This window comes from Sapajus apella, unplaced genomic scaffold (assembly GCF_009761245.1).
Source record: "Sapajus apella isolate SASKATOON/1434 unplaced genomic scaffold, GSC_monkey_1.0 scaffold6, whole genome shotgun sequence".
Taxonomy (NCBI): domain Eukaryota; kingdom Metazoa; phylum Chordata; class Mammalia; order Primates; family Cebidae; genus Sapajus; species Sapajus apella.
The window spans coordinates 33,277,361-33,289,640 of NW_022436946.1; the positions used below are offsets into that span (position 1 = coordinate 33,277,361).

Consider the following 12,280-nt stretch of genomic DNA (forward strand, 5'->3'; position numbering starts at 1 on the left):
CCCCATCCCTTGTTTTTCTCACCCTGGAAGGAGGGGAGCCTCTTGGCACTGAATATATGCTGTGAAAAGTGAACTATATAACTAGGAGAATGGCTTGTGTTCAGTAGGTGGGTGCATCCTGAATAATGTGAGAACCTAAAGAGTTGGGTCTTTCTGATGAAGGGCTTGAGAAAGTTGCACAGCATAACTACAGGCTTATTTATTTTTATTCTACAAAAGCCTTTACTCTTAACACAAAATCTTGAACAAACCAGAGACTTTTTTCAATCATCTTGGCAAAGCCAAAGTGGAAGAAATGTTTGGGGCAGAGAGAGAGTTCAGTGCTATCCAAACGAAACAACCAGATGTTGCCCAATTAGAATTATGAGAACCACATTTATCATTTTATATTTTCTTATAGCCACATTAAATAATAAAAAGAAATGTGACATTTGTTTTAATATCATTTATTTTAATTATCCAAAATTTTATTTCAATATAATAATAAATATTATCTATAATAATAATAAATATCATTATTATTACTATTTTTGGTAGAGATGGAGGTCTTGCTTTGTTGCTCAGACAGGTCTTAAATCCTGGCCTCAAGTGGTCCTCCCACCTTGACCTCCCAAAGTGTTGGGATTATAGGAATGAGCTACACACACCAGGCCAATACAAAAATTTTTAATGAGACATTTTATGTTATTTTTTTATATTAGGTCTTTGAACTCCAGTGTGTATTTGACATTCTTAGTCCATCTCAACTCATGGTAAATTTTCAATGGCTGGAGTGAAATATAGTTCTACCAAAATAATAAAGTTGTGTTTAGTGGTGTTTAACAGCTTCAATTTTTAAATCTAAATTAATTCAAATTAAACTGAATTTAAAGTTAAGTCACACTAGTCACATTTTACATGTTCAATAGCCATGTGTATCTAGTGGCTACTCTAATGGATGACACAGGTCTAGAATCCCCAGTCAAAGATTTGTTGTGTCTCCTTGACCTTTGACACAAAGAATGAATGGAGAGGATCCAACCATGGAGAGAAAGAGAGGAAATGGGTAGAATAGAAAAAAACTTTTAAAAATCAGGGCAATAAGACTGTCAGAGACCCATGAAATGCTCTCTCTTCATCAACTGAGCAGTGACCCATAGAAACAATAAAGAGAGATTATACATCCTCTCCTGGGCTCCTGGGCTCCAAGTATGTTTTTATCATCATTGTGTAAAGCTGGTTTTTTTCTGATAAAGGGCTTGAGAAAGTTGCACAGCATAACTACAGGGTTATATAATATTTTTATTTCATAAAAGCCTTTACTCTAAACCCAGAACCTTGATTAAGCAGAAATTTGTTTGTCAGCAAAGCAAAAGAGGACGAAATGTTTGGGGCAGAGACATAGTGCAGTGCTCTTAAATGACCACACCAGATATTGCCCAAGCTGTTAACTGAGAGGGCCTGCTTTGGTTGTTTATTCACTGTTTGCAGTTGCCAGGAATCAGAAATACCTCCCTCAGTGTCCTGTACATTTATTTACTGTGTTCTAAAGCCTCTCCATTTCATTTATTAGCTGTTAGGAGCCTGGATCTCTTTAGCAGTCAGAATGAATGATGATGAATAAGTGGAAAGTTTCCTCTTCTCCCTGTTTATGAGAGACAAAAGGAGAAATTTGGAAAATCAAATGCTTTAAATAAGAGAATGATATTAAAACTTTTGTAACTGAAGAGACTACTTTAAGAAAGATCTGCTACTACTTTAACAAGGATCTGCTAAATGTTAACTAACACAGTAAATGTTAAAGGATATGATATTACTCATTGTTAAGTGTCTCCAGTTGGGCTGTAGACTCTGGGTGGTTGTTATATTTCAGTTTACTTCGCCAGCTTTGGAAGCTAATATCTCTTCAGTAACACTGAAGAAGTCTGTGTTGGATGCATCCTCCCAGCTCTGGAAACATCATATGACAAAATACTCAGTATTTTTCTTATTAAGAGAGAGAGCCAAATTTTGTTTACTCCACTTAGTTGCATATTCCTTGAAAAATCTGACCAGTGTCTGCATTTCTTCATCCTAATAAACTTTCCGGAACTTTAGCTGGACATAACCAGTGGTCAACCAATATGGTCTATGACAAACCACCAAGGGATATAGCAGGTAGAATGTACCAGTGTGTGATCTCAGAAGGAAATGGCCAATTCTTATTCAGTTAGTTAGCGAGTGTCACCCTAAAATTGAAAACAAGACACAACCACAACTATAATTAGCAAAATTTTACTTTTCGTTAGAAAAGAAGAGCTAAACAAAACATATCAAAAGTTGGAGCCCCTTTACAGAAAAACAATTAAGAAATAGATCTTCTGGGCTAATTCTTGTTCTCCCTTGAATTCAGGCTCTGTTCTTCCCAGTTAAATCTCTATTTGTGTCCCAGGGATGAAGCCAACTTGATCGTGGTAGATAAGCTTTTTGATGTGTTGCTGGATTCGGTTTGCCAGTACTTTATTTAGGAGTTTTACATCGATGCCCATCAGGGATATTGGCCTGAATTTTATTTATTTATTTATTTTGTTGCATCTCTGCCAGATTTTGGTATCAGAATGATGCTGCTCTCATAAAATGAGTTAGAGAGGAGTCCCTCTTTTTCTGTTGTTTGGAATAGTTTCAGAAGGAATGGTACCAGCTCTTCTTTGTACTTCTGGTAGAATTCGGCTGTGAATCCGTCTGGTCCTGGACTTTTTTTAGTTGATAGGCTATTAGTTACTACCTCAGTTTTAGTATTGGTCTATTCAGGAATATTGCTATTGATCTTGTCAGGAATTTGACTTCTTCTTGATTTAGTCTTGGGAGGGTGTATAAGTTCAGAAATGTATCCATTTCTTCTAGATTTTTCCATGTATTTGCATAGAAGTGTTTATAGTATTTTCTGATGGTAGTTTGTATTTCATCAGGAGTGATATCCCCTTTGTCATTTTTTATTGCATCTATTTGATTCTTCTCTCTTTTCTTTATTAGTCTGGCTAGCAGTCTATTTTGTTGATCTTTTCAAAAAACCAGCTCCTGGATTCATTGATTTTTGAAGGGATTTTTGTGTCTCTGTCCCTTCAGTTCTGCTCTGATCTTAGTTATTTATTGTCTTCTGCTAGCTTTTAAGTTTGTTTGCACTTGCTTCTCTAGCTCTTTTAATTGTGATGTTTGGTTATTGATCTCAGATTTTTCCAGCTTTCTGATGTGGGCATTTAGTGCTGTAAATTTCCTGCTTAACAATGCTTTAGCACAGATTTGAATTAGTGGTAGCTCTTAAAATAAAACAGTCAGAAAATTTATACATTTCAGGCCCTTGCTACACCTATTTCCACTGGAATCCTAAATCATATCAGGAGTCACTAAGGATTTCAAATTCAAAGCAACCCTCTGATTTCAGGAACCACCAGTGGCATAAATCTTTAAAGCCAGAAGACTGTATTTAGTGACTTTCTCTTCCTGTATAGTGTGGGAATCACATAAATTTTGATGACATGGAAGACGAATTGTTAATTCCCACTGGATACCAAGCAATTCAACACCAGGAAATGCTGGTTTTTAAGATTTGGATTCAGTTAACATTTTTATCAGATGACAGGCATATGTGGTACATCATTTATTTTTCAACAATCTGTGAGGCATTAAGTTTGTAATGGGGATAGCTATGAAATAACAAAGAAATTAAACTTGCCAGTGCTTTAAGCACATTAAGATGTGGAGCTGGTGAGTAAAGAGAGTTGGCAATAGCTCCAGAGGATCTTGCTTAGGGGCCTGAGTGAGTGGAGGAACCACAGGAGGAGAAGTCAGCTAAAAAGAAGAAGCTAATAAGTTTGGAATACTTTGAGTTTGAGGTGCCTTTGAAACATCCAAATAATACCAGGATTTCAGAAGAGAGGTCTGAACTGAAGATAGTTTGGAGTCATCAGTGTATAAACGATAGTAACAGCAGTGGATGTGGAGGGTAGCATCTGAACAGAATATGGACTTGAGAAAATATAAAAGGCAAAGATAGAATCTTGAGAAATACCACCATTCAAGGGACAGTAAGAAAAGGAAAGAACAAGTCAGGCTGAACTTTCAGTCGGAGTTGTAGAGAGGAGAAATGGGTGGCACCACAGCCAAATTTCAAGGAAAATAAAGGAGTCAGAGGAGTTAGATGCCACAGAAAAGCAATAAAGTTAGGCCAGAAAAGGGATGTTGGAACTGGTGTAGAGGAGGCCTTTGCCTCTTAGCAATTTCAGGGCAGTGGTGGAGGCAGAGGCCTCATTAAAGGTTGAGGACTCAACAGGAGGTGAGACCCTGTGTATAGATAATTCTGATAGGGAAATTGACTGTAAATGGACACTCAGTGCAAGGTTGGGCTGTTTGATCTTTTAATGTTAGTTTTTTTTTCCTTAAGAATTCAGGCATTTGAAAACATAAAATAGAGGGAATAACTTGTGAGGAACTGGGAGAGGGCATGATAAAGATGACAGGAGAAATGTTTGACTCTGAACTGCATGAAGATTACCCTTTCTCCTGAGAAAGGCATGACGAAATTGAAAGTGGGCAGATAAGGGGATTGGATTAGAGATGCTTGGGGAAGATGTTGATTAAGCTCATGACCATTGGCCTTAATTTTCCCTGTGAAACAAGATCAAAGTCTTTGTAGAGAAGGAGGCAGGCAGAGGCTGGATGAGGACACTCTGTGCTATAGAACACTGTCCATACTCTCAGCACTTAAGCCCTCAAAGTAGAAAATAACCCAGCCTTGAGAATGCATGATCATGCACATGCCTGGGAAGAAAATACACATGACCGTTACTTCCCCGTGCTCTAATAAATTCTTCACAATGGCACTAACATGGGGATAATATCCTGTCCGAGCATACTTACCTGAGATTTCCCATGGATCATAAGTACAAATTCCTGTGTCTCCAAGGAGATGGGTGATTTGATTGTAGGCTATCTTAGGGAAGTTTTCCAAACAAGGAGCAGATTTGTGGCTACAAAATTTCCCCAACTACTTCTGCATCTAGATCGTGGAAATGTAAACTGTTTTGGGCATTCTATAAATGCTCATTATACGCACATAGAAATTATCACTGAGGAAAGCCACAGAAAGCCACATATCAGGACTACCAAGACTTGTATAATGATTGTTCCAAAGATGTCAAAGAAATGTGAAAAGCTGGCAAATGCCACTATTGAAAAAAAATACCCCCAGAAGAAGCAGCGTAAAAGTTGGAGCCAGTAAGTAAATAGACCAGAGATGATTTGTAATGCATTAGGGGTGCTTAAAAAATGACATAAAGAAAAAAATTTCTACTCCCACTGTCAGTATTCCCCCAGGACCTTATCTGTGATTCTCAGTGGCTGCCTACAATGTTTAGACAGCCTGGAAGAACTTTATGTCAAAAGGACATGTTTCATACCCCAGACAGGTGAAAATAATGGCATTTTAAACCTCTGAACACCTGCTGGGTGGAGTCCCTCATAAAGATATCAGATCAAAATGAATGAATGGAAGAAAAAAGTCCCAATACTGGTTGCTCAAGTTTAGACAGCTCAAAGGCAATTCTTTATCAAGAATGCCATATCTCCAGACTCAACAATTGATGATGATGGTACTTCTATGCATGAATTCAGCCAGGTGTCTCTTGGCAAAGATTTTGCTCTATTATCTAAAGTTAAACATAATTAAACTTAGTGTTGATGATATTCCTGCTAGCTAACTCTTAGAGGCAGGAATATTTGTGGCAAATTTAGGTTGGAGACAGAAACAGAAACCACGTTAGTTCTTTCTAGTTCTGGGATGGCAGACTTTAAAGGAAAAGCTATAAAGATAAAATTTTAGGACCAAAGATGATCTTTGAGATTATATAAAATATTTACTTTTTTTCAGTTAATAAAATTATGAGACCTGAAAGGTTGATTTGATGTTATGAGGAAAATCTTTGGGAAGAGCAAATTGAATAAATAATTACTAGTACATGGAATTGCTTGCTCTTTTTTTTTTTTTTTTTTTGAGATGGAGTCTCACTCTGTCACCCAGGTTGGAGTGTAGTGGCGTGATCTTGGCTCACTGCAACCTCCGCCTCCTGGGTTCAAGCAATTCTCTGCCTCAGCCTCCGAATAGCTGGGATTGCAGGCACCTGCCACCTGCTCAGCTAATTTTGTATTTTTAATAGACATGGGGTGTCATCATCTTGGCCAGGCTGGTATTGAACTCCTGACCTCGTGATCCACCCACCTCAGCCTCCCAAAGTGTTGGGATTATAGGCGTGAGCCACTGCGCCCTGTAGAATTGCTTATTCTTAGAAGGACATGAGTGTTCTAGTTACTACTAGGTCTTCAGTGACCTTCATTACCTATCTCTCTTCCCTTTCCACTGGCTCCTTCCCATATACCTGAAAGCATGCTCGAGTTTCTACCATTTTAGAAAGAACATTCCCTTGACAATTGTTTCCTGACAGTCCACCAATTTCTCCCTCATCCTTTCACGGGCAAATTTTAAGAAAAATATATTGTAGCAAAAGGAGTGCCCGTTTGGAAACTGGACAATCCTATGTTAAAATGCTTATCTTGCCACTGACTAGCCTGGGGGCCTTAAGCAAGTCCACTTCTCTCAAGTAAAATGCCACAATACCATAATATTTTGAAAGATTAGGTATTTAATGAATAGCACCCATTATTCTCATGCTTTTTGATTCTTTAGTTGCTGCCCCATCCCAATGGACTGAAATCTGGTTTCTAATCTCACATTCTACTGAAACTTTATTCACTGTCACAAATTACATCTTTATCTGCCCAATAAAATCAGCATTTTATTCCTGTTCTATTTTTATCTCTTTACAGCATCTGACACTCTTGACTTCTTCCTTAGTTCTTTCTCCTTGATAGGCTTCAGGGAAGTGTCTCCACCTTGACTCTTCTTCTGTATTTCTGCTGGCTACGAATTTTAAATCTCCTTCATTCTCCTACAATTATTTTGCCTTCCCCAAATGGTGGTATACATAGGGCTCTATGGTTGACATTTTCTCAAAGTAGATGTTTTCTCTGGATAGATCTTACCCAGAAAATTTCTCTTCTCTACCTTCTTCTCCCGTCTGCTACTATTCCCTAATAATCACTGCACCTACATATCCCATAAGCATGTATTTGGTGTGCTCCAAACTCAACTCATTATTTCCTTTTCTCCCTGCTAAATCTCTGTTTTTTCGAAAATTTCATTTCCTAGTTAATGACCCCACTGTCGAAACTAAAAAGTTCTATTCATTTCTGACCCTTTTCTCTCTTACTATTTACATCCAATCCGTCACCAAGTGCTTTTAATTCTACTTTCTAAATTCCTCTTGATTTTTCTTTGCCCTTTAGTTCAGGGCCTCGTCTGTATTCTTGAAGTTACTTTCTAAGCGGTTTCCCACTGCCGGTTACTACCACCTCCATTTCACACTCCACACTAAAATAAAGTGATTCCATAAAACACCAGGGACATAGTGGTACATCCACACCACAAACCTCTCAGAAGTGTTCCTGTCCATTTCCAGTTCATACTATGCTCCTTATCCATCACATGAAGTTCAGCTGATCAACCTCCTGCATATGTCACCTACTCAATGAAAACTATCTTTTCTGTTTCATTTCCCCATCCCACCTCTGGACTGAGTTTCCCTCAATTCCCCAACTCCCTTAGTACCTCTCACATATCTCTACCCTATATGCTGAGTATTTTCCTGCATGTCTTTCTCCCCAATTAGTCTGTGAGTTCTTTGTCAAAGAGCACATATTGTTTGTCTTTGTACTCCGAGCACCTGGCACAATCCCTGACAGTCAAATACTCTGTAGTATTTTATTATGTTACAAAATTACAGAATGCTTGAATAAATGAGATGATAATCTACATGTCTAGTTGGACTATTGTGAAAGATTATTCTCCATTTCATATTATGCATGTGGTTTTCTATTGTTAGTGTCAAACTTTTCATAAAAGGTTCTCTAACTTACCAATATGAAATATATGGAATGTGTCTTTGTAATTACAGACTCATTTGGTCTTGAGGACATCTCAGATAGCTTGACTGGTCATGAACAAAACTACATTCTTTGTTTTGCTCAAGAAGGTAGGGATTAGGCTGGAGACCATAATTTTACTCCCTATTTCCTGAGTTATATGCTGTCCAGTTCAATTTTCTCACTATGTAACTCAGGAATATGTACACTTATTATTCGTTAATTAAAAAATAAAAATTTTTAAAAGCTTGATAAAGTTAAGCTAAAAAGAAAAAACTTGTAGTGCAGAATTTGAATTGGAAACTGTCAGTATGAACTCTTAGCAGTTTTGTGTTTTAGAAATTCTATGTGTGATAACCAAAGCACAGACAACAAATTTAAAAAATTGATAAATTGGACTACATTAGGATTTAAAACGTCTGTGCATCAAATTGATAAATTGGACTACATTAGGATTTAAAACATCTGTGCATCAAAGGGCATAATCAACAAAATAAAATGCAACCCACAGAATGGGAGAAAATATTTGCAAATCATATATCTGACAAGGAGTTTATATCCAGAATATTAAGGAACTAAGACAAGTCAACATAAAAAACCAAAATGGTTAAAAAAATAGGCAATGGACTTGAACAGACATTTATCCAAAGAAGATCTATAAATGGTCAATAAGCACATGAATAGATGCTCAAAGTCGCTAATGATTAGGGGAGTACAAATCAAAACCACAATGAGATACCAGTTTACACACATTAGGATGGATACTATGAAAACACCAAAAAATAACAATTGTTAATGAGGATGTAGAGAAATTAAATTCTTGAGAAATGTTGGTGGAGAAATGTTGGTGCAGCTGCTATGAAAGCATTATACAGGCTCCTCAAAAACTTAAAAAGAATTGCCATAAGATCCAGAAACTTTACTCTGTGAATGTCTCACAAAATTGAAAGCAGAGTCTCAAAGAGATATTTTTATACCCATGTTCATAGCAGCATTGTTTACAATCATCAAAATGTGGAAGCAACACAAGAGTCCTTCAATGGAGGAAAGGATAAACAAGATATATACATACAATGAAATATTACTCTGCCTTGTAAAGGAAGGAAACTCTGACCTGTGCTACAACATGGATGAATCTTGAGGACATTATGCTACATCATATAAGGCACTCACGAAAAGACAAATACTGTATGATTCTGCTTAAATGCAGTACTTAGAAGTAGTCAAATTTGTAGAGACAGAAAGAATGGCAGTTTCCAGATGTTGAGGAGAGTGTGGAGTGGGAAGTTATTGTTTAATGAATACAGAATTTCAGTTTTGCAAGATAAAAAGAGTTCTGGAGATAGACATTGGTGATGGTTCCACAATAATGTGAATGTACTTAATACTACCGAAATGTACACTTAAAATGGTTAAGGTGATAAGTTTCATGTTATGTGTGTTTACTACAATTAAAATGTTTTAATGAATCAAATGTCTACAAATAAAGGATTGATTAAACAACCAAAAAAGACATTTCAGGAGCATTACAATTGTGCAATATATAAACTTTATTTGAATCACAATTCAAATAGATATCTTTATGAGGTAAACTGGAACTTAAATGCTGGCAGGATATTTGATGATGTTAAATAACTCAGGAAAGGAAAACCAAACATTGTATGTTCTCAGTCATAAGTGGGAGCTGGCCAGGCACGGTGGCTCATGCCTGTAATCCCAACACTTTGGGAGGCCGAGGCAAGTGGATCACTTGAAGTTAGGAGCTCAAGACTAGCCTGGCCAACATGGTGAAACCCTGTCTCTACTAAAGAAACAAAAATTAGCCAAATATGGTGGTAGGTGCCTGTAATCCCAGTTATTCAGGAGGCTGAGGCAGGAGAATTGCTTGAACCCAGGAGGCAGAGGTTGCAGTGAGCCAAGATCACGCCATTGCACTCCAGGCTAGGCAACAAGAGCAAGACTCCATCTAAAAAACTTAAAAAAAAAAAAAAAAAGTGGGAGCTAAGCTCTGAGGACACAAAGGCCTAAGAATGATACAATGGACTTTGGGCACTTCGGGGAAAAGGTGGGAGAGGGTGGTGGGATAAAAGACTACACATTGGGTACAGTGTACACTGCTTGGGTGAAAGCAGAAAGCACCAATAAAGAACTTATTCATATAACCAAAGAGCACCTGCTTCCCAAAAACCTATTGAAAGAATTTTTAAAAAGTAACTTTCCTTAAAAAAAAAAAAGAGAAATCCTTATTTCTTAGATATGATGGTGATATTGTGGTTTTTATATGTGTCTTTCTTTAGAGATATATATTTATATGTTTACAGACTAAATGATATATTTGGAATGTCCCTCAAAAATCTGGTAACGAAGGGACGTGTGGGAACATACATAAGATTGGCAATGAGTTGATAATTGTTAAAACTGATTCATGGGTACATAGAGCTTTATTGTCTTATTTTCTCACTTTTGTTTATTCTTGAAATTTTCTTCAATAAATACTATTTCAAAATATTAATAATTGTTAAATCTTTGTCTGTAGTAGTTCATTATACTACTCTATTTTTCTCTGTGTTTATATAGTAGTCATTACATACAATTTAAAAAATCCTTCATCATTATATAAAATTAAAAAAAATCCCAGAATGATCCATGTATACCTGATGGTATCACCAGTTTCTTTATTGCCTCTCCCTGGTCTCTCGAGCTAAGTCCCCTATGATGACAGATAAAACTGTCTGTCACCTGCCTTTTGCCTTTCACTTCAGCTCTTGCATCAGGTGCTGGGGCAATGCTGAACTAGTTTGGTTCCTAAATACACTATACTGTTCATGCCTCTGTGCCTTTTCACATGCAGTTCCTCCTTCCTGAAATGTTCTTCCCCTTCTTTACACCTGGTAAACAACCCATCTTGCAAAAACCTCTTCAGCATTCAAGTTCTCTAAAACCTTCCTGTGTCACCCTTCTAATAAGATACACATTAACAAGTTAATGTGTATCTTGCTTCATTCCATACATATCTGAGGCAACTCCCAGGCAAATTACCATTCTACCCTTTCTCTGACATGTACATTATATTAATCTTTGCACAAATCCCAAAGTTTTATAATTATCTCATTATGGGCCTTTCCTGCCCCCATTAGACTATAATCATGTAGTGAATATTTGCTAAATACCTATTCAATCAAATCGGCTCCTGCTTTAAAATGTTTTAAGTGACATTGTGAATAGAAGCAATGGTTAAAACAAAGCAAATCTTAATAACTAGATTTTTTTCATACTATCAATCAGCAGAGGAAAAATTATAACCACCACAGCTGCTTACAGTGGTCACCTCAAACACTAACAGATTCTTGTCAAAGAGCATATTATCATGACTCCAGTCATAAGATTATTTTGAATCAGTTAAGAAAACATTGGAAGATCTTAAATGGAGATTAATGTCATGTAGACATGTCATGTCTTTCTGTATATGCAATAACCATATTTGGGGACTCCTTGAAGAGAATCAGGCATTGCAAAAAATGTAAAACACTGATTAGTAACACTGGTAACATTTACCAATTCTTTCCATACATTTTGTTGATTATTTAAGTAATTATCTTGCTTCTCTTTTCTTTTTTTAATTTACTTTAAAAAATGTATTCATGCAAACAGTTTAAAGATCCAGAAAAGAGTAAATCATCTGCGTACACCTCTCCTCCCCTCCTCCACCACTTCCACCTCTGCCTCCACTTTCTGCTTCATAACAGCAACTCTTTCTACACTTGCAACCGATTCTTCTGGTATTTACTGCATTGTTGTACGTAGCATGTTCATATAGCCCTCTCATGATTTTTCAGTTTGAGTCATTAGTTTTTATAATACTTCTGCATAAGAAAGATGAGGCTTTCTCACACACAACCTCCACTTCAACCATACACATAGGACAATTCCCTGATCCTTAATCCTACTAATATATGAGGCTCTGAAAACATAACTCATCACTTTCAGTTTTGTCTTTTCATTATGAGTCACTCAGTCCAGCACAAATCAAGGGAGGGAATTAGTCTCTATCTTTTGAAGGAAACAGTTTCCAAGAATTTGTAGGCATGTTTTAAAATGACCACACTCTATCTAAAAGGGGTCTCAGTGATTTTTTTCCAGTAAAATATTATGGACTCATAGTTTTATTAAAATTTGAACTTTTTTCCACTCCAACTCTTGAGATATAGGGCTAATTGTATTGTGGAGGAGCTGATTTTGCCATCATGTAGTGTGCTTTCCTTTCGCCATCAAGCTTAGGGATTTCCTT

At 36.8% G+C, this 12,280-nt stretch overlaps 1 long non-coding RNA gene across 1 annotated transcript; it reads right to left on the reverse strand.

The window, feature by feature from the left end:
* Positions 1–1,261: 1,261 nt before the first annotated feature.
* Positions 1,262–6,008, reverse strand: LOC116549411. The gene is made up of 2 exons (XR_004267850.1): positions 4,876–6,008; positions 1,262–1,624 (listed from the first exon to the last, which is right to left on the reverse strand). It is a non-coding gene; the product is annotated as an uncharacterized LOC116549411 (long non-coding RNA).
* Between the last annotated feature and the right edge of the window lie 6,272 nt (positions 6,009–12,280).